This window comes from Anomalospiza imberbis, chromosome 3, assembly GCF_031753505.1.
Source record: "Anomalospiza imberbis isolate Cuckoo-Finch-1a 21T00152 chromosome 3, ASM3175350v1, whole genome shotgun sequence".
Taxonomy (NCBI): Eukaryota; Metazoa; Chordata; class Aves; order Passeriformes; family Viduidae; genus Anomalospiza; species Anomalospiza imberbis.
In genome coordinates, this window is record NC_089683.1 from 3606124 (window position 1) to 3628221 (window position 22098).

Sequence of the window (22098 nt, forward strand, 5' to 3'; positions counted from 1 at the left end):
GTCTTCCTCTCCTTCTAACACAGGGATTCTCCATCCCCTCCTCTGCTCTTTGTCACTCCCTTACCCACTTTGGGGGACACCGCTTTTCCCACCCTGTATTTACAGAGTCAGGCAGAGTCTCCAAGGGCTCAGCTCTGTGCTGGAGAAACCTTTTGCAGGCTGAGGAAGCATTTCTGACTCTGTTTTTGGGATCTGGCTGGAGCTGAGCTGCACCCCAGGCAGCTGTTTTACTGAAGAACCCACTGGCAGTCTGAGACAGCCAAATTCCAGGTCATTTCCCCCCAGTTCCATGTTACACATCTGTTCATTCATCTTATCCTTCTTTTCTGAGCTGTCTTGTGCTGTCCTCTGTAGGTTACAGTCTCTCCTCTTTTCCATGTGGGCTTTTTTTCCCACCATTGAATAAGAAGACTCCTTCCAGATGCTTCTTCTCCAGTGCCTGCTTCTGCCTCTTTCTGTGGGAGTTTGAATTCTACCCTTTCTCCTTTTTTTTTTTTTTTCCTTTAAACTGTGTCAAAATATCAGGGCTGAGAATGTCAGGACTCCAGAACTGTCTGAAAAAGTTGCTGCTTTGCAGAGTCTAAATTGCAACATGGAGAAAAAAGAAACAGCTCCAAGAAGGTAGAAAAATGTGATAAAGTGCAGATAAAAATGCTTTTTCAGAGAGGAAAAACTAATTTAATCTTGAAGAAAAAGTGGGAGGACTTTCATATATTAAGCAGGCTATCTGAGAAGGGTATATTTGGTGTTTCTGAGTGATGTCAAAAGAGCTGAAAAGTTTTGTGATCTCTGAAAAAAATGCTGCTGATTTTGAAATGGTTGGATCCTCCTGCCGCAGAGAAACAGAAGAAAGGGAGCAGAAAGCAAAGCTTTGGGCATGATCCACATGGATGCACCTGATGCACACCTGGATGTGGACAAATTTCACCTGGAATGAAACTCTGGCACAAAGTTCCCCAAAGGGACAAAACTGGTATTATGTATAATATTATTTAGTGGGATCAGACAAAACAGGGTCCCACAAGATCCCCATCATAATGCATTCAAATGTTGAAGATATTTCCTCATTTTCTTAGCCAACTTCAGCTATTACAAGAACATGGAAATAAATAAGAGCAAAACTAGCCCTCGACCAAATTACTTCATGTGCATAAGACAAGTATAAATATATATATATATATATATATATATATATATATATATATATATATATATATATAACTTCAACTCCCTCTCCTGATGGATACTTTCAAACCTAAATATGGCTGTTAATTCCCACAGCAGTAAGAAATAAGGACTCTGGGACCTATATTTTTGGGTGAGAAGCACCCAGATTAAGCTTCGACTTCTGATTTGCAGTTTAAGGAGATATAAATGGAAGCATCCTTCATTCCTTCAAACTTTTCTGTGTGGCAGATTTGCTACATATGATTAAAAAGATTAAAAAATCTCCCAAAACCCAATACAACAGAGAAGTAAACAAACTATTTAATCTTATTACTTATATAGAAGTGTAGGTGAACCAGTAAGGGGGCAGACGAGTCATCTGTTTTGATACAAAACCAACCCAAACTTGTTTGATGAGACATTCGGGTGGGAGAAGGCAGCAGTTGAAGATTTTAGCAGTGGCACGTGGAGTAGGCAAGGGATGACACAATGACAATACCCTGCTGGCACTGCCCCCAAACTCCTCGGTGCAGCTGTGGCCACCTGTGCCCAGGAAGGGTGAATTCCAGCTGCAGGAAAGAGCTAGGTGTTGATCAGAGCTCAGGACAATCTGTCTTTTCTCCTCTGGACTGAAAGAATTTGGCTTGTTTAGTTTAGCTAAAAAATGAGGCTGGAGAAGGAATATGTTTTCCTGCCTATAAATACATCCTGGAAAATAAATGCGAGCAGAGGGAAAGGCATTGGGACACTGAAGGGCAACGGTGGAAAAGTAAATGAGTAGGAACTGGCCATGAATATTTTTAGCCTGGAAATCGGAAGATCTTTCCAGTAGGAGTGTTGGAGACTGAAATAAAAAAGTAACTCATTTAACACATAACATCCTGATTTTATCAAGAAAAAGGCATGCCAGTGTGGAGGGATAAACAGACCTTTAAAGTTCTTCCATCCCAGATCATCTCTCCTTGGGAAGATCCTGTCCATTTTGATGCACGGTACACTACGTTCCTTCCTGCACCAGGGGATGAGTCATGGCTACATGACTCCGTGGGTGGCCAGAAGTGATATCTCCACCACTTACATCTTAATTCCTGATTATCCCATGATGTTCTCCAGCTCCTGCTCCCTCACTTAGCACACAGCAGAGAGGTACCCATGTCCCAATCTCCCCACAATCCCCTGATTTCCCTGTTTCCCACAGCTGCTGCTGTGGGGTTGCTTTGGCCAAGGACATGGGGGTGATGCTTTGCCCCTTTAGTCCACAGGAGCTCCCGTTCCCTGGTCGTCCTGGCCCTCACAGAGAGCCAGAAGTCATTGCTCAGAGCCTGTTTCTTTTATTAGCCGACACTCTGTATTTTTAGGGTTTTTTTGGAAGTTGTGAATGTCAATCACACCCATGATGAGATCTCTCAACTCATATTTTTTGAGAGGAGAAAGCTTTTCTCGGCACTCAGCAGCATCCCACACTTCCATCACGCTGGAGGCGCTTGTGTCCGGGGGTCTGGGTAAACTCTGGGTGACCCCAAGATCTGCAAGTATTTATAAAAGATGTTTAGCCAGGGTTTTCCCTCACTGCACCGGCAGCTGATCTGTCTGTGGCTTGCGTTTTGTGTTCTTGCTGTTCTCCAGGAGCACCAGGGAGGCACTAGGAAGGGGAGGCGTGTTCAGTGCTCCAGCAGCACCCCGGCATAGGATCACAACCTCCTTGTGCTGCTTGGTTAAAGGCTTTTTTCATCCTGATCAATACCCTAATTGAGCTATGTGGTCTTCCATCTTCCAGGCATTTATTCAGATCAGGGGAACAAACACTAAATATAGAGAGGTATGTAAGCCAGAATCAGAGTTGTGTAAATCTGGAGCTACCTCATTTAAATAACTGGGGGATGGATCCAGCTGAGTGTTTGGTGTACGTGGAATACAGATAATTACAATTAATGGGGATTTACTTTAAGCAAAGTAGGTCAGAAAAAAATGACATCTTATTGTGTCATTAGTTTCCATCAATTACTTCCATGTTGTTTGCTCAGTTCCCAAGTCAAACGAGTGTGGGCTGACAGCCTCGAAAGCTCAACTTGGTATTGTCTCTAAAAATCAAACTGCATTATTTCTGCCTCATGCATCATCACTAACAATAAAGCATCCACGGCTGGAATATAGCAGGTGGCTTTGTTATTCATGCATGAGGCAGAAAAAGCTCCAGCTTCCATTGCCACGATGTTCATGTGTCCACAGGATCAAAAGTTGTATATGTTGGTAAACTTAGTAGTTATTGTGTGAGCTTGACTTAGAAGACTCCCTTAGGCCAGTCCTTCTGTTGATTAACTCTGTTAATTTCTATTAACCTCTTTGAATGCTACATGTATATAACAGGGAGGATCAACAGGATGCTGCTTTTGCTGCCACTTGTCAGCAGCGCTGTCATAGAATTGTGGAATCATGGAAGGGTTTGGGTTGGAAGTGATTTCTTAAAGCTCAGTCTGTTCCAGCACCTGGCCATGGGCAAGGACACCTTCCACTATCCCAGGTTGCTCCAAGCCCCATCCAACCTGGCCTTGGACACTTCCAGGGATCCAGGGGCAGCCACAGCTCCTCTGGGTAACCTGTGCCATAGCCTCACCACCCTCATTGTAAAAAACTCATTTCTTGTATCTAATCTAAATTGACCTTCCTTCAGTTTAAAACCATCAATCCTTGTCCCCTTTGTCCCCATCTGTATTACAGGCCTCCTTCAAGTACTAAAAGGCTGCAATAAATTCTCCCTAGATCCTTCTCTTCTCCAGGTGAGCACCCCCAGCTCTCCCAGCCTGGCTTCAGAGCAGAGGGGCTCCAGCCCTTGGAGCAGCACCGTGGTCTCCTCTGGACTCTCTCCAGCAGCTCCACATCCTCCTGCTGTTGGCCCCAGGGCTGGAGGCAGCTCTGCAGGTGGGGTTTCACCTGAGAGGGGCAGAGGGCAGAATCCCCCCCTTCCCTGCTGCCCATGCTGGGGGATCAGTCCAGGGTATGGGGAGTTTCTGGGATGTGAGAGCACATGGCCAGGGCATGACCAGCTCTCACCCACTACTTTGTGACACTGGGCTCTCTAGGAAAGGTGCAGAAGGTCCCAAGTGCTCTCTATTGAAAAGCCAGTTCACAGCCATCATAGGAACTGCCTCTAAACCAGCGTGAGGAATGTTTGGTGAACCTTGCCAATTCCATCCCTTCTCTTTTATATGAGGGCTTCATCTTTGAGTTTTCATTTTAGCAATGCAATTAACTGGTAAGTGATATCAGTGACTGCCAATAGTGTTAGTCCTTACTGATCATAAAATCATGGAATCACTGAGTGTTTTGGGTAGGAAGGAACCTTAAAGACCTTGATCTATTCCCTGCCATGGGTTGGGAATCTCCCACTAGACCAGGTTGTTCAGAGCCTCATCCAGACTTTAAGTAACTGAATGTGGTTGGTTCTCACAGCTGGACCAGGTGCTTCACTGCCAGTTCCTTACAAGTCCCTGAAACATATTCAGGTCCTCAAGTGTTACATGATAAAACCTGGATACTAATTCCTCACTAAATATGAAATTATATGAATCCCAAACTTGTGTCTATTGGACAGAAATGTTACATTTTAATCACTTTACACCTCCTGACAAAATTAAGAATTAGTATGGTCTTGAGACATGTGCATTAGCAAACTTCATCATTCCTGTTATCTAGATCTTACCTGTGGTGACAGGGTTTATTCAGCTCTCCTCAGGCTCCCTTTAATCTCCTGAGAGCTGCAGCTGTTTTCATTTATTGCTGTGCATCAAAAGAAATCTATCTGTTCTCTCTGCTTCCCCCAAAATGCCTTTGTGGGACACCATTTCAATGCCATCAGCTGAACCAGTGACATTGGATGCCTGGTCCTGGGGACCACCTGGGGTGTGGGGGTGGTCAGGAGAGGGTGACTCCAGGATTTCCATCCTCCTGCGTTTTCTGGAAGTTCTTGCATCTTTCCCATTAAACCAAACAGAGGATAATCCCCTCAGTCCTGCTCCTCGAGGAACTCATTACACAGTAGGAAGAAGCAACGTGACTTCATCAGCCAAGGAAGGTGGTGAGCAGTGGAGGGAACCGTGTTTCTCCCCTTGGAAAAGCTTTAACAGCTCAGGCCTCCAGTTTCATGGACTTGCTCGGTGCTTTTCCAAGCTGGGATTTAGGAAAAGTGACTACACAGCATTTCCTACTTCCCCCCATGGGATTCCAGTGATTTAATTGGCTCTGAAGGGCAGGGATGTATCTCATTGAGTAGCTGGCTGCTGTTGTCACTGTGCCACGCTGCTCTTGAGAGCTCAGTGAAAAATAAACTTATCAGGCAATGCTTCCCCTTCCAAACAGGGTGAAGGTTGGCCCCTGTGCCAGTGGGAAGCGTGGGTAACATCCAGTTTTTCTGTTCTTCTGGGTCACTAGAAAAGACAATGTGGAGCCATGGACCATGGGAGGAAGTGGAGCTGGATTTCACACCTTAACCAAGGTAAGGTATATTCCTTGTAAAATTATTCTCCTTCCCACAGTCCCTGATGCTTGTATTTTTATAAGTGATAATCACTGAACCAGAGAATGGTTTGGGTTGGAAGGGACCTGAAAGATCATCTCTTCCCACCCCCTGCCATGGGCAGGGACAGCTTCCACTATCCCAGATTGCTCCAAGCCCCGTCCAGCCTGGCCTTGGAGACTTCCAGGGATCCAGGGGCAGCCACAGCTTCTCTGGGCACCCTGTGCCAGGGCCTCCCCACCCTCACAGGGAAGAATCATTTCCCAATACCCCATCTATCCCTGCCCTCTGGCAGTGGGAAGCCATTCCCTATGTCCTGTTCCTCCATCCCTTGTCCCAAGTCCCTCTCCAGCTCTCCTGGAGCTCCTTTAGGCCCTGACAGGGGCTCTGAGGTCTTTCTGGATCCCTCTCTTCTCCAGGTGAACATTCCCAGCTCTCCTAGCCTGGTTCCAGAGCAGAAGGGACCTTCAGAGCATCTCCATAGCATCCTCTGGACAGAGTCCACCAGGTCCGTGTCCTTCTTAATTTAGAGGCCCCAGAGCTGGAAGCAGCACCTCAAGTGGGGTCTCATGATGCTGTAAACCTGCCCCAAACCTATGAATGTAGCAGAATATTTTCTGGTATTTAACACTGTCACTACAGAATTTTTAATTAAATGCATGACCTTTTATTTTAAACCAAATTTAGACAGGATGTTGCACAAATCTGAGCGTACCTGGGTTTCCCCCTGGAAAAATATCAAGGAAAAGGTGATTGGTGACTGGTGACTGCAGCTTCTTCAATTTCCCTCTGGCTGAAACATCAGCCCAACCATTGCCTCTTTCCAATGTGGACTGCTACACTCTTCTCTTCTTGGTTGTTCTTCTAGACAAAGTACTGCAGAGAAATCACCTTCCCCTGATTCCCTGCTGATCTTCTGAGATCCTCTGTGGCCCATTTTCCTAAAGCTCTGTCCACACCAGGTCTTGTTGATTTTCTTTCCTTTTTCATCCTGAGGGCAGAATTTCCATTTCCATTTAATTCCTGTTGTTTATGGTGTGAACCTTGGAGTTGTCCTGTGCAGGGCCAGGTGTTGGATTTTGATGAACCTTGTGGGTACCTTCCATCTCTGGATGTTCTTTAATTCTGTGTTGACAGAATTCTGTGGTGACACCTGTGCAGCCCTCCTCTTCTCCCCATGCATCACACGGGATTCTGACTTTTGTGTCCTTTTGCACTCAGTAAATCTTCTCTCCCTGCCTTGGCTGCACTTCAACCACCATTTTTCCCACATTGGTCCTGAGTGGGAATGTAGGGTCTCAGAATGTTTCCGGTTGGAAGGGATCTTAAAAATCATCTAATTCCAGTCCCTTGCCAGGGATTTTCCCATCCCATGTCTTTGTCCTCTCCTAGATTAGCTTCTTTTGCAGGAACAGGCTCCAGTTTCAGGCAACAGCATTGAATTCTTACCTGTTTTGGGAAAATCCATTCACCTGCCTTGGTCACTTGGCATTAAGTGTAACAGATGGGATGTAAAGACTATTTATTCCATAATGGTGCAAAACTCTCTTTTGTAGGATAACAAACACTCTCTTTATTTCTTTCTTTCTTTTCTTCTCCCACCATATTAAAAGCATCACCAATCCCCTTTCTGCATTTTTAAATGCTTTTAATTATTTTGGCTTTGCACAGGTCATTTAATAACTTGGGGGACGGATGAGATTTGCTCAGCTTGAAATGGACACTGGAAGTTTTCATCTCTGGCAAAAATTATCATGTGGCTGTTTCAGACAACATCTCAGAATTGTCTGGCTGTTCTGAAGTCCTGGTTCAGGCACACTCTGTGCTTTCTGACATGTGCAATCACCAGCATTTCCAGATTTGCCAAGTGCTCTTATAATTTCTTCCATCTGCCAGTGCATACAATATTTCTGAATCTGTTAATTAAGGAACTAAAGTTTTGCCCTGAGACACCAGAGTAACTGGTTCAGTTTCTTTTGCAGGGAAAACTGATGCCTGCCTTGCCCATAATTACCTAAATTGTTGAGAAAAAAAATGATTCTGCTTTCATGTTGATTCACTTTTGTAATTTCATTGCTGGGGCTAAGTGTGGTGCCCATTTAAATTATCTCCCGCTCTCATTTTACTCAAGACATGTTATTTGCTAACAAAGATTCAATATGGAAAAACTGGAAGGTGACAACTACCTCCTTCATCAATGCAAATGACAATAATCTCCTCTCCTCCACCGTGTAAATATAAACACTGAATCATCCCAGACAGAAATACCCTCCTGCATTTAGAAATATGAATGTGCAAAGGAGACACCTGCTCTCATTTATGGAGTCATAAAACTCAAGTTTATTCAGTGATTCCATGACAAATCATTCAGGAGATCAGCAGTAGCGTGGACACAGACTAAAAATGTCCCCAGTGTTTATTACAAGAACATGGACATTCTTCACCCTTTGGTTACACTTGCACTTGGAAAGAGAAGATTAATTTTCCTTCTTGTCAAATTATTGGAACTATTTATTTTAAAAACCAGCCCATACAATTCCACTATAATTTATTTTTTTCTAATAGCTCTTTGATATTATTAATAGCCTCTATATAGCTTCTAAAGCAACATCAAACCTTCCACAAGTGATCAACTCTTGGACTAAGTGCTGTTGGGTGTGCAGAGGCTTCTGCTGAGGATGGTCTCAGGGTGATGCTCCTTTTTGTCAGAAACTCAACTGATGGAAGAGCACATGGAAGTCTTTGCCATCAGACTTCTAGATGTTCTGTTCTGTAGTTGACAGTACTTGAGTTCCACCATAAAATCCCAGAATGGTTTGAGTTGTAGGGGAACATAAAGATCATCCCCTTCTACCACCTGCCATGGGCCACCTTCCACTACCCCAGGTTGCTCCAAGCCCCATCCAACCTGGTCTTGGACACTTCCAGGGATCCAGGGGCAGCCACAGCTTCTCTGGGCAACCTGTGCCAGGGCCTCATCACCCTCATGGGGAATATTTTTTTCCCAAAATCCCATCTAACCCTGCCCTCTGGCAGTTAAAGCTGTTCCCTCTTCACCAACTTTTGAAGAAGGCTATGAAAGTTTGTGACTTCCAGAGGATCTGTTGACTGCAGCAACCTCTTTTCCTCCTGAATCTCCATGAATCCTCTCAGTGGCACTGGGCAAACTTCACCCAAAACTATTTAACAGGAACATTGCAGACCTGCAGGCATTGCCCCCTGTGACAGACCCTGCACAAGAAGAGCATCCCCAGGGCTCAAACTTTTCTCAGCCCCACTTGGGGCTGTTGGAAGAGCCTGCAAGTGCAGGCAGTTTTGTGGGGTCTGGGTCTGAAAGGTATTTTGGTAGATGTGACGGTCCAGCTGTGGTGTAAAACATCTCTGAGAAGCTGAGGATGCAAAAACTTTGTCAAAATTATTGAACAAGAGGAGAAAACCCTGTCAGAAAATCTGCCCGGGATGCATTTGGCTGCATTGTGCCATAACCCAGCACAGCAGAACACAGGAGCAGTTCCTGCTGAGTTACTTTTTGCATAAGAATATTAAACCTAAATGCATAAAATAGTACCATCCATTTTCTCAGAGACTGTATCATAGAATCACAAAATGGTTTGGCTGGAAAGGACCTTGAGGATCATCTCATTCCAACCCCCTGCTGTAGGCAGGGACACCTTCCACAGACCAGGTTGCTCCCAGCCACTGTTTCCTAAACAAAGTTAAATCAATAAAACTGCACATGGCTCTATGAATCTTGCAGAGAAGACCAAAGTTAACACCTCCAAAGGCAACCCTTCTCTCACCCTGCTGAAAATACAAATTCTCCAGGCTCCGCTGGCTTCTCTTTTCATTCCTCCTCGTGCTTTGAGCCATTCTTTTCTCCACAAGGATGGGTGTTTAGATGCTCGCCTTCTAATGAGCCACAATTATAGCCTTTCCCAGGATCTTCTGCTGCCAAATTGGAGGGGGGAAAGAGAGAAAAGGTTTTTAAAATAAGAGGGAGAGGCTAATGCTTGCAAAGACATATGTGTTTAGTGTTGTTGGCAGATTTGTAAACTTATTAGTGCCTCCACACACCATGTAATTAAGATCTACTGGTAATTAGTCAATAGTTAAAAATAGGGGTTGGTATTGTGCTGCTGAAAACGCCTACAAAATAATGTGTTCTCTGCTCTCAAGATGCAGCTAATGTCTCTAAAAAATGTTAATTTAAAAAAATATGTATTCGTTGCAGAAGCAGATTTTTCAGCAAAGGAGATTTTGGCGAGTTTGTGTGTATGTGCACGTGTGCAACCAACCTATTTATCTTTCAACATTTCTGTGTGTTTGTGTGATGTCCAAAGAGCCTGACTGCATGTTTTGTCTTGGGTAAAAATGTTAAGCTACAAAACTGCAGACTCGGCACAGCCATGGAGAGGGAACGGGAGCTGTTCTCATTTGTCGATTTCCATTGGAATAAACCTGCTCATCAAAGGAAATTGTTCAGAAATCCATGGGAATGGCAGATGTGCAGCACCATGGGGCAGATGTCTGGTGTTTGGAGAGCCATGTTGTGTATTTTCTAAATATTCAGGGATTACCGCAGTCTATGGATATAATCCTTTAGTAACCTGGAATGTCAAAGAAACACAAAAGCTCTAATGCCTTGTAGCAAACAATTTGGCTAAACTGCCCTGGAAGAGCAGGTTAGAAGTTACTTGTCTTTATCCCATGAAAGAAGACCCAAAAGAGGTGTTGTGGTTTTTTTAAGATTTCTTAACTCCTGCTGTATAATGTGCTCCAGAGCTGTGAGAGTTGCTGGTGATGTTCTGAAGGGACGTCTCATTTGGCTGTCATAAGCGATCTGCAGTGATTTGTTGTGCAGACAGGCATTTGTCTCAAGTAATCCAAAGGGCTTATTGTGATTGCTTGCTAGATCCAAGGAACGTAGAGTCGACTCAATGGGGGATTCATTTATTATGCTCCCAAACCTGTCCTAAATCTTTCCTTATGTCATGTCAATGGATTTGTCAGGCCACCCTCAGACACCAGCGATGCACTGGTGGGGGAGATTTACCTTTGCCAAGCAGAGTTGGTTGCTGTGTTGATAGAGCTGCTCCTGAAGTGCCTGTGGAGAGGAGAATTCTGCTCCAGGAAAGAAACTGGACTTTTTTTTTGTACTCTGGAGAGATGCACCTGTTGTTGGCCCTAAGGAAAAAAAAAAGCCCTACTCCAAATCCGGGGTAAAGCAGAAAAGACCAAGCCTGGACTGTCCTACAAAAGGCAACAAAGTTATTTCATGGGTTGTTCATGATACCACATGAGTTCGTGGAGTCATAGAATAATGGAATGGGTAGGGTTAGAAGGAATCTAAAAAACCACCTAATTTCTGCCATGGGCAGGGACACATTCCACTATCCCAGGTTGCTCCAAGCCCCATCATGTCTGGCCTTGGGTACTTCCAGGGGTGGAGCAGCCACAGCTTCTCTGGGAAACCTGTTCAAGGGCCTCACCACCCTCACAGGGAAGAATTCCTTCCCAATATCTCATCTATCTCTGTTCTCTGTCAGTGTGAAACCTTGTCCTGTCTCTCCAGGCCCTTGTAAATGCTGTTTCTCCAACTTTCCTGTTGGCTCCTTTTAGCCACTGTAAGGCCACAATTATGTCACCCCAAAGCCTTCTCTCTTCCAGGCTGAAAAGTCCCTACTTCCTCAACCTTTCCTCTCGGAAGAGGTGCGCCGTCCTCTGGTCATTTTGGTGCCTCTTGTGGACTTACTCCAACCCATGTCCTTCCTGTGCTGGGAGACCCCAGGTGGGGTCTCACTTGATTGGGGCAGATGGGCAGAATCCCCCCCCTCCCCTGTTGCCCACACTGTGGGACCAGCCCAGGACATGGGGCTTTCAGGGCCAGGGCATGTCCAGCCTCTTTCCAGCACCCCCAAGTCCTTCTCCCAGGACTGTTCTTGATAGGTGACATCTGGAAAATCCTCTGAGCATCCCTGCTACCCAGACACTCGGCATTGTTACCTTTGAGTTCACAGTAGGATTTATAGTAATGTTTCCTTGATGTTGAAAATTAATTTCAATTTCATTGTGTTCAACTGTGGCATTTATAGAGTGAGTTTTCTGCTAAAAAAACCCTGAGAAACTTATTTTCAAATAGCTTTTTCAGGTATGAATGTGTCCTTTGAATCATCTCACCGTTTCCCAAGTCCTCTTCCCCTGGTTAAGAGTGGCAGTTAACCACCACTTGGCAAATACTTTGGGAATGTCATAAAGTTCATTACACAGAACTCATGAGTAGAATGATGTTATATGATGATAACTAAAATGTATAGATGCATATTGGGGATGCAGTTTGTTTCTAATCACACAAAGTCACACATTGTGGGGAAAAAAAAGAATCCAAACAAATCATAGAATCACAGAATTTAGGTTGGAAGGGACCTTAAAGATCATCTCATTCCATGAGCAGGGACACTTTCCTCTAGATGAGTTTGCTTAAAGCCCCATCCTCAACGCCCATCCCCAAATGCAGTGAAACCAGCAGCCTTTGAACAAGGAGTGGCTTTAAGATTTCCCTTCTTTGGGAACTGTGCCGGTCATCTGCAGCTTCACCTGGGATAAGACATTGATAGGATGTCTTTTGTGTCCCTGGGGACTAGTAGAAACTGTTGGAGGGATGAAGGAATTGTTGGAGCAGATAGGAATAATAGACACACAGAAAGTTAGAGATGGGCACTCTGAGGGTGTGATCTCCCCAGCCTTGTTTCCTCAAGAAACTAGAAAAACATTTAAAAAAACCTTTTATTCCCTCAGCTCTTTTCTGCTTCACTTCTTCCAGCTCTTTTATACATCACCATTCCCAAATCTCACTGTCCAGCCTGGGCTCACTCAGGACTCAAACACATGCTGCAGCATCACCCTGGGGTAGGTGCACATTTCTCCTGGAGCAAATCTCCATTTACCAGCTGATCAGCCACCACTGGGGAGCACCAGCTGATCCCCACTCATGGCAGAGCTTGGGAAGAAGTCACTGCATGAGAACTGCTGGGGCGTGAGGACCTCCGGGACACACGGCTGCCGAGGCTGGACAGTGACAAACGTCTCCAGAGGGACTCGGGACATTTGCACAGCCTGCAAAATCCTGGAGGAGTCGAGGACTGGGAATAGGAAAAAACTGCTGGCCTATTCCAGAATGTGAACTAGGAAGAAAAGCCCATTTGAGGCAAATGGCAACAAGTTCAAGGAGTCCTCTGGGGTAAAAATGTGTGGAAAATAGAATTATTAAAGACAAATATGTGTTTTCCTGGATCTTACTTTTCTTATAGGACCTTGCTAATGGCCAAGAGTGGGGAGAAAATGTGAGGTGAATCCTCGATTTCACAGGATCATACAGGTTGGAAAAGTCTTCAAAGGGCATCAAGTCCAAACTTGGACCACTTTGGCAACTAAACCAGAGCATTCAGGGTCACTTCCAGCTGTTCCTTAAACACCTCCAGGGAGGATGATTCTACCATCTTGCTGGGCAGCCTGTCCCAGTTTTTAACAACCTATTTCGTAAAGAAAGTCCTCCTGAAGTGCAAATATTTGAAGCAATCCAGTTGCTGTAATGCTCCTGAGGCACCCTGCTCCCCTGGAGCCTGCACAGGACCAGGATGGCCCAGGGTGAGGAGAGGATGGAGCAGTCCCCATGCTCCTGTCCCTGCAATACACAGCTCGTCGGGGTTTGCTGCCCAGCCATGTCTTTTCTTCTCAGTTTGGAGTTTTGCTTTGAAAGGCAGTTCTAGTGACTCTGATTTGTGATGACAGCAACTTCAGTGGCATTTAAAGAGACTGGAAGGAAGAGATAAATAAGCTTGAAGATTGCTTAATAAAGCAGTGGAAGAACTGTTCTTCTCTGTGAGGTTCCTAAACACAAAGCCAAGCATGGGAATTCATCTCGTCTTGTTTTAGCCATCTAGAAGTTGGACATCTTCCTTGTCCAAGCTGATCCTTCAGAGTTTCTCTGGAGGATTTGGAGAGGATGCGAGCACAACTGGAAGGCAATTCCCTTCCCTGTTTAGGCACATATTTTAGGACAGGAGGAACCATGCTCTGGAGGTGCCCAGTCTTTTTCTGCTGACTGGACAGAAATTTAACTTTTAGAGAGGTGAAATTAGGCAAGGGCAACCCAGACCAGATAGAGTGAGAACCTTGTTGAGAGACAGATCCTTTGATTAGATGACACTTTGTGTCTTGCTTCTTGGGTTGCCAGAGAGCGAGGAATGGTGAGTTTGGTCTTTGGGAAGTGTCACAAACTGTTCCTTGTGGCATCTCCCATGGGAAACTCAGCCAGAACCAGTGAAACCCACCTGCTCTTCTCAGGGGATGGGCAGTGCAGGACAGAGGGAATCCCATGGAAGTGAAGCAAAGCTGGAGGACAGCAAGGACTCCTCAAAGAGAAGTGTGAGGAACTCAGTTCTCTGCTGGTTAGGCTGATCAGAAGGGGCACAAGGGAGTCTGCGGCACAAATGCTCAGGTTGAGTCTCAGAGAGGATAACAAGCTCTGGCATTTTTAGGGCAGAATGGAAAGAAGATCTTAAAAAAAAATTTAAAAAGCTGAAACAGCAGCAAACAATAACTCTTGATCTAAATCTTACAGATCACTGTACTTGCAGTGAGGCAACTGTCCAGATGATGACTGCAAAACTGGGCCTGTTGAATGAGACCTACCATGACCCAAAAAGTTCTTAATTGTCCTTCCACTACCAGCAGAGATTGTGCAGGCTTGACTACTCACTCTGCAGCACTGGTAATATTTCATCTTAAGGGAGGAAAGAATTTCAATTTCTCTGAGACATTCCCATCCCTGTCTTGTTGCTGTGGACTCCCTATCCTGGACATGTTCAATACCAGGCTGGGTAAGGATTTGAGTGACCTGATTTAGTGGAAGGTGTCTCTGCCCATGGCAAAGGATTGGAATTGGATGTTCTTTACAGGTCCTCCCCAACAGAAAACATTCCATGATTCTATGATTCAATAAAGAGAGACTTAATTCATGGACCTGAACATGAAGAACAGTCCTTGGAATGGCAGAGGGAATGGTTTTAAACTAGGAGATGTTTAGTTTAGAGATCAGGAAGGAAATGTTCTCTGTGAGGGTGGTGAGGCCCTGGCACAGGCTGCCCAGAGAAGCTGTGGCTGTTCTGGATCCTTGGAAGTGTCCAAGACCAGGCTGGACAGGGCTTGGAGCAACCTGGGATAGTGGAAGATGTCCTTGCCCATGGCAGGGGTGAGACTAGATAAGCTTTTGAGTCCAATCCAAGGCAAGCCATTCTGTGATTCTGTGATCCTGTTGATCCTGCTTAAGACAGGTCAGAAATGCCCCCAAGAAATCTCCAGATGAGAGCAGCACTCATTGCTCTTTCAAGTCACCGCTGCTCAAGATGCTGAGGATGCAGCACGCCTGGAGCCTGGCTGTTCATTAGTTAACATTCCAGGGAGAATCCACTGGTTCCACTCCCGTGAGCAAATTTCCCTCCTCGGTGTGGCTGCAGCTCCCAGCTGCTGGGAGGATTTGGTGCAAGGTGCTCGGGCCAGCAGGGTGAGAGGGAGCAAACTCCTGTTTTCAGGAGCTGCCAGGGGAAGTGTTGTGACACTTGAGGGACAAGCACACACCCTGTTCCTTGCTCCAGGTTTCTCACAGGGAGTCCAACAACCTTGGATTGCTCATGTGCTTTCAAGATATCATGTACACCACTGCTTCCACCTCCTTGTCAGGAGCTCTTTTATCACTTCTTGATTAAACAAAACATTTAAATCCTTATCCCTTATCATGTCTCAATCCTGAGACATGTCTGTGTGACAGAATATTCAAACCAGCTCCCAGTGCCACTTGTTTCAAGGAGCACAGATGGGTGTCAGGTTAATTTTAGGTGTAACATTTTGCTGAATCAGGATCTTCCCCTGCAAAGGACAACTTCCTAGGTACAGAGAGGGCAGTGCAGGGAGACATCCCTGTTGCTTCAGGAAACACAAGCTAACCCTGTTTTTGTAGGAGAAAATATGTGTGGAAGGACTTCACAGCTTCCTCCTGATCCTGCAAGTCTACCTTGCATTGCTTAATAGGGGTGTTGATAGAGGGTGACTTGGGAGCTGGAGCTCACCTGAGGGTCGAAGCCACGACAGCCATCCAGCTTTAGGAGGGATCTTGGTGTTTTCAAGTATTTTCTCTCTCTGTTGTTTGTTTATCCATCTATCCATCCATCCATCCATCCATCCATCCATCCAGGCTGTGCATGGGCCTCAATCAATCCAGTCCTTGGATTTTGCCTGCCAGATGGGGATGTATTCACCTCTGAGTTTCCCATCAAAGGCACATGAACCACAGCTTGTGTCTCAACAGGTGAGTTGTGACACAACCTCCTTTTGGAGGCATCACTGCTGGGAAACAGAATCATAGAATCATGGAATGGTTTGGGACAGAAGGGATCTTAGAGATCATCTTGTTACAACACCCTGCTATAGGCAGGGACACTTTCCACTATCCCAGGGTGTTCCAACCCCTGTGCAACCTAGTCTTGGACACTTCCAGGCATTCAGGGGCATCCACAGCTTCTCTGGGCAACCTGCGCCAGGGCCTCACCACCCTCTGAGGAAACAGTTTCTTCCTACCACTTCCCTCTGTCAGTTTGAAGCCTCTCCACTTGTCCTATTACTCCATGGCCTTGCCAGAAGTCCCTCTTCCTCTTTTTTATAAGCTGCCTTTAATTACTGGGAGGTCACAATGAGTTCTCCCTTTCCAGACTGAATAAACCCTGCTTTTTCAGACTGTTTTCCTAGGAGAGGTGCTCCAACCCTCGGATCATCTTTGTGGCCTCGTCTGCACCAGCTTCCCAGGACCTCTCCTTTTTTCCTTAGAACAGCCAGGATATGGCCCCAGAACACTCTCCCCGAGTGAGCTGTATGGGTTTTGTGGACAGAGATGATCGATGGCTCTCCCAGCACTGCAGCAAAGCCTGTTTTCCGTGGTTCCCTCTGTACCTTCCCCCAGAGCTCGGGGAATTGTGGATGCAGGTGCGTTTGACTGTGTGAAGGCAGAGTAACAGTCTGGCAGCTGGGCCCCGCTGGGAAATCCTGTGCCTGCCTGGTGCTGGCTCCCGACGTCAGGGAGCTGCAATCATGGCCAGAGGTGATACCTTCATTTCCAGGTGCTTCTGCTCTTTCAGCTATTTGCCTCCCAAAATCACTCTTTATTGCTACGTGTGAAAACCTCCACCACTGTGTGAAATTACTGTGGATCAGATGGGAGCAGATCCCTGGCGCTGGCTTTCAATAGGATATTTCACAGCTCTCTGCTTGCTGGGAAACATCCATTTCTGCTCCAGCCTGTGCTGACCTGCAGAAATCACAGCTTCCATGGCCTCCTGATGCAGAGCTTGGGCCCTGTAATCAAAGATGCAGCTCCTTGGATGTTTAGGTTTGAAGGGCACTAATTTGGGGTCCCCTGTACCCCCACAGTGGGCATTTTTGTCTGAGAAGTTTTCACATTATAGCTGGATGCACTTTTCTCCAAGATGCTGCATTTCTGTGCCCTCTTCTTTCCATCAAATATTTCAAAAAAAGAAATTGTTCCCTGTGAGGGTGGTGAGGCCTTGGCATAGGATGCCAGTGGAGCTGTGGCTTACTCATCCCTGGAAGTGTCCAAGGCCAGGTTGGATGGGGCTTAGAGCAACCTGGGATAGTGGAAGGTGTCCTTGCCCATGGCAGGGTGTTGGAACAAGATGACCTTTAAGGTCCCTCCCAACCCATTCTAGATGGGATTTTAAGAACTCTGCAGTGCCTGGATTTTGGTTTTTTTTCTCTTGCATATGTTGGAAATCTTTGTTAGGACTACATAGGTTGTGATTTCCCTGATTTTTCCATATAAATACATGTAGAACCCAATCCTCAATCCCCATCAATACACCCATAAGGGTGTTATGTTTCCTCTCTGGTTTGCAGTAGAACCATAGAATATCCTGAGCTGGAAGGGACCCACTAGGACCATTAAATCCAACTCCAGTCCCTGCACAAGACACCCCAAGTAGTGACAGCACCATGGCTGGGCTTTTCATTGACATGGAAACCAATGGCTTGTCATGGGAGGGAGGTCAGTGTTTCAGTGTTTGCTGAGGATGGAATTATAGAATCACAGAATGGTTTGGGTTGGAAGGACCTGAAAAACCATCTTGTTCCACCCCCCCTGTCATCGCAGGGCCACCAGCCATAGGCCAAGTTGCTCCAAGCCCTGTCCAACCTGGCCTGGAACACCTTCAGGGATGGGGAGTCCACACATCTCTGAGCATCTGAGGGCTCCTTCATCACTCCTCACTCTTGAACTGGGCAAAATGTCATCTGCAGTCTCCCAGGATATTTCAGACTCCATTTCATAAGTGCCCTGTGGTGCTTTGTCGACATTCCAGGCCGGGGTTTGCTGCTGGGGCAATCTCCTGAGCCACAGATTTCCCCATGCACAGTGACTCACTGTAGCACACTAATCACACCTGGCCCCTTCCGTGATCTCCCCAGCTCCTACACAGGAATTGCCATTCCCACTTAGACCACCAGCTCATCAAACCCCCTTTCCTGCCTCCGGCGATGGCCAAAAACGGAGGCTCCTGAGGTTGCCTCTATCACACTCCAAAGTGTCTGCACAGTTCTGTGTGTGCGGGTGGAAAAGCTCTCCCCCGGCTGCTGCCCAAGATCCATTTATGCGCTGGAGCATGAGATTTGATTACCTTTATTACAGGATCTTCGCATGCAGAGCTGCAAATGTTCGTGGTCCTGCAATTATCCAGTCACAGCAGTTGACTCAGTGACCTTCTTTAGCAGTGAAGTCCATAAATTGGCTTTACACAGTGGAGGGACCTCTGAATTCCTCCTCCTCCATTGAACTTCATCTTCACCAAGTGACATCCAGTGACTTGTGTTTTACAGAGCAGGGAAAATGGAAAGAGAGTTTCAGGCCTGTGGTTTCCTTCTCTTTTTTCATTTTAATATCCTCAAACTCTTCTGTTGTCTTTACAAAATATTTTTTTATTTTTGACTGCTTTCTTTCCTGAATGAAGACAAACTTCTGCAGCTCCTCAGGGTGTTCTGGCACACTGGAGCACAGGTGAAGATTACTCATGAAATGTCCAACTTTGGACATTTGGATTCTCAGGGCAAAGATCTCACGTATGTTTAAGAAAATACACAAATAATCATGGAATCCCACAATGGTTTGGGTTGGAAGGGACATTAAAGATCATCCAGTCCCATCCCCTGCCATGGGCAGGGACACTTTCCACTATCCCAAGTTGCTCCAAGCCCCATCCAATGTGGCCTTAGACACTTCCAGGAATCCAGGGGCAGCCACAGCTTCTCCGGGCAACCTGTGCCAGGGCCTCACCACCCTCACAGCCAAAAATTCCTTCTCAATATCCCATCTATCCCTGCCCTCTGGCAGTTTAAAGCCATTCCCCCTTGCCCTGTCCCTCCATCCCTTGTCCCAAGTCCCTCTCCAGCTCTCCTGGAGCCCCTTTAGGCACTGGAAGGAGCTCTGAGGTCTCCCTGGATCCTTCTCTTCTCCAGGTGAGCACCCCCAGCTCTCCCAGCCTTGGTGCCAGAGCAGAGGGGCTCCAGCCCTTGAAGCAGCTCCGTGGCCTCTTCTGGACTCTCTCCAGCAGCTCCACATCCTCCTGCTGTTGGTCCCAGAGCTGGAGGCAGCTCTGCAAGTGGGGTCTCACCTGAGAGGGGCAGAGGGGCAGAATCCCCCCCTTCCCTGCTGCCCATGCTGGGGGATCAGCCCAGGACATGATCACGGCTGTGTCACATCTAGCTCTCATCCACCAGCACCCCCAAATCTTTCTCCCCAGGAGAAATACCATTCTCCTCCCAGCTTCTTCTTGTGCCTGGGATTGCCCAGATCAAAGTGCAGGACCTTGCAGTTGGCCTGGTTGATCTTGATAAGGTTCACGTGTACCCACCTCTCCAGCCTATCCTGGTCCCTCCAGATGGCAAGAGGCAGGGAAGGTCATTTAAAGAGCTGACACCATCTGAGACCCAGCAGAAGAGGGCCGATGATGAGTTCACCCCTTTCAATTTCAGGGGAAATTGAAAGACAAGAAGAAACTCAGGGATTCCACATACAATTTGGCCAGAGCTCACATTTCTCAGTGAAAATGCACCAGATATCACAAGAAATAGGGGAACAGCTACTCAGGAAGAAGGAAAAAATGTTACTTTTAGGGGAAACAATGCCACAAAATAACATTTAGCATCTCTTCCAGCACATGCTGCTGCAGCCTTGAGTGCAAGGACCGTAAAAGTGACTAAAGCAAGAGTCTCCGTAGCGGATTGCTCAAGTGAAAGGAAGCTGGGATGAAATGCCAGCCAGCCCCGTCGGTCCCTCACCCAGCACTGCTCAGAAATGCCTGATGCTTTCTGACTGGATAGCCAGGCCTGGAGTAATTACTCAGTTCCAGCATTTTCACTTGTAAAGCGAAAAAGAGGCTTCTTATCTTTGCATGAGTTACAATTTTGCCTCGTGTTTTATGAGCTGACACTGCTGGTGAAGGTCTTTGCTTCTGGTTTGCTCCGCTCCTGGTCCTTGTGGCCATGTGGCCACTGTCCAACTCCACCCTACTGGGATTAAAATCCCTGAGGCTATGGCTAAAACTGGGAATGAAACTATTTGGAGAACAGATAGTCACCCCTACTGCTGAACTGCTTGTTGCAGCTCAGGTGGGACATTGGCTGGAATAACCTGGGAAGCTCAGGAGTTGACATGGACAAGGGACCATTCCCAATGGACCACCTGGAGGAATCATCCTGTTTTGAAGACTGAGAAAGTTTAATAGCAGATCCAGCCCAGCTGGCCACTCTGTCTTGGCTTTGGGGCATGCACGAGACCATGTTTAAATTGTAAATCTCTTAACAGATTTATAAATTTCTGGAGAGAATCTGGGTGCTCTGAGGTGCTCTGGTCCTACACAGTAATTATGACTGGGGTCACTAATCACATTTAGGGACTGAAGACCTGAATCTCCTCTCCAGGGGAATAGCAGGAACTGGGTGTCTGACTGCTGGGTGATCCAGATAGTTTCATAGCCCCTGGAAGGGCTGTTTGGCCATGGGTTGGGCTGGCAGTTGCCCCCAAACTTGTGGGGTGTGACTCCTCCCTTCCAGTGACACCCAGACCAGAGCAGGTGGTGTCCCTGGATTTTCTCTAAATCCTGTTGGTCATACAGGCACTGCACCAATTGCCTTTATTCCCTGACATCATTCCTCCATCCATTTTTCCCCTCTTCAAGCCACAGCTCCAGCACCTCACCAGCCCTTTCCTGTGTCAAATCCTGGGATCCTGATGAAGCCACCACATGACCTTGGTCAATGTAACCATTCCCTTCCTGATCTCTGCTCATGTTCTGCCCCTGGAACTCCCCCTGCCCATATCCCTCCTGCTCTTGTGGCCATCTCGCTTCCCTTCTCTCTTCCACATCTCCCTTATGCCTCATGCTGCTTCCCAAGGACCTTTCCTGCTTTCTCTCAGCCCTCGCAGCACCATGGCAGCTGAAGGACTGGCCTCCAAAATCTTGGGATTCCCAACACCAGGGGAAATACCCCAGGAGTATAATACCCCAGGGGGTATTCCCCGAGGGGAATATACATGGGGGATACCCCACATTCCAGCTGAAAAGCAGAACAGTTTTGGGGGCAATAGCATCACTTTGCCTCTTTTTCAGCTCTCCATGCAGTCCACAAGTCCTTCCCTCCTACCAGACCGCTCTTTTCCAAGGGGAATCACAGCCATCAGCCTCCATGACACTCTAAAACCTGGCATTGCTAAGCCATTGCCTATTTCTCCATCCCAGCCACCTCCCCCACACTCTTTCCTTCTCTAATATCCAAGGAGCCACAGCTTAGGAGCACCAGCTTAGCATCACCTTCTCTAATAGCATAAGCCCTGGATGAATTAGGGCACAGGGTGTTACTGGAATTCCTTGCCTTGTTCCAAGTGCTTGGGTATTTTCTGTTATTTCTGTGCTGGATATTCAGAGCATAGGAAGGTGGGTTATTATTGGGTTTTAGAGGCAGAATTTGTTTTTAGAAAAGAAAATGGGTGCAGCAGAGCTGTCTATATCATACATCCTCAGGAGGCAAAAACTGAGTGACAAGTTAAAGTCATCATGATAGAAAGTTTCCTTTAAAAAAAATCACAATTCTTACTGTTTGGAGCAAATATTCCCAGTACTGGTCAGCTTGGTCCTCCTCCCATGCCTGCCAAAAATAAAAACAGCTTTAGAACAGTCACTTTATTTGTGTTTCATGCTTTTTTGGGTCTAGGTTAAAGGTCGCAGCTTGGTCAGAGGTAGCAGGGAGGACAAACAATGGAGATGTAGAGCTGACAGGCATGTGGGGGTGGAAAATCCTGGAAG

The 22098-nt window shown here is 46.5% G+C and overlaps 1 protein-coding gene and 2 long non-coding RNA genes across 14 annotated transcripts in view; 1 reads left to right on the forward strand and 2 right to left on the reverse strand.

Moving 5' to 3' along the window:
* The first annotated feature begins 5260 nt into the window (after positions 1-5260).
* LOC137470120 (small basic protein 1-like) overlaps positions 5261-22098 on the forward strand; it is a 30608-nt gene continuing 13770 nt past the window's right edge. Inside the window, exons 1-2 of one of the 4 annotated variants that reach the window (XR_010996888.1) lie at positions 5261-5659; positions 19951-20191. The gene's annotated coding sequence lies outside the window, so the exon portion shown is untranslated. Of the gene's footprint in view, positions 5660-6099; positions 6363-15920; positions 16044-19950; positions 20192-22098 lie in introns of those variants that run through there. The other 3 variants (XR_010996885.1, XR_010996886.1, XR_010996887.1) reach the window with 3 other exon arrangements.
* LOC137470121 (uncharacterized) lies at positions 6530-14778 on the reverse strand. Of its 9 annotated transcripts, none has more exons than XR_010996898.1 (4): positions 14372-14778; positions 10734-10784; positions 9481-9625; positions 8212-9061 (listed from the first exon to the last, which is right to left on the reverse strand). It is a non-coding gene; the product is annotated as an uncharacterized lncRNA (long non-coding RNA). The 9 variants fall into 9 exon arrangements; XR_010996890.1 differs by having other exon boundaries at positions 9481-9628; XR_010996891.1 differs by lacking the exon at positions 10734-10784 and adding an exon at positions 14011-14236 and having other exon boundaries at positions 9481-9628.
* On the reverse strand, positions 15549-15894 carry LOC137470123 (uncharacterized). Its single transcript, XR_010996900.1, has 2 exons — positions 15805-15894; positions 15549-15604 (listed from the first exon to the last, which is right to left on the reverse strand). It is a non-coding gene; the product is annotated as an uncharacterized lncRNA (long non-coding RNA).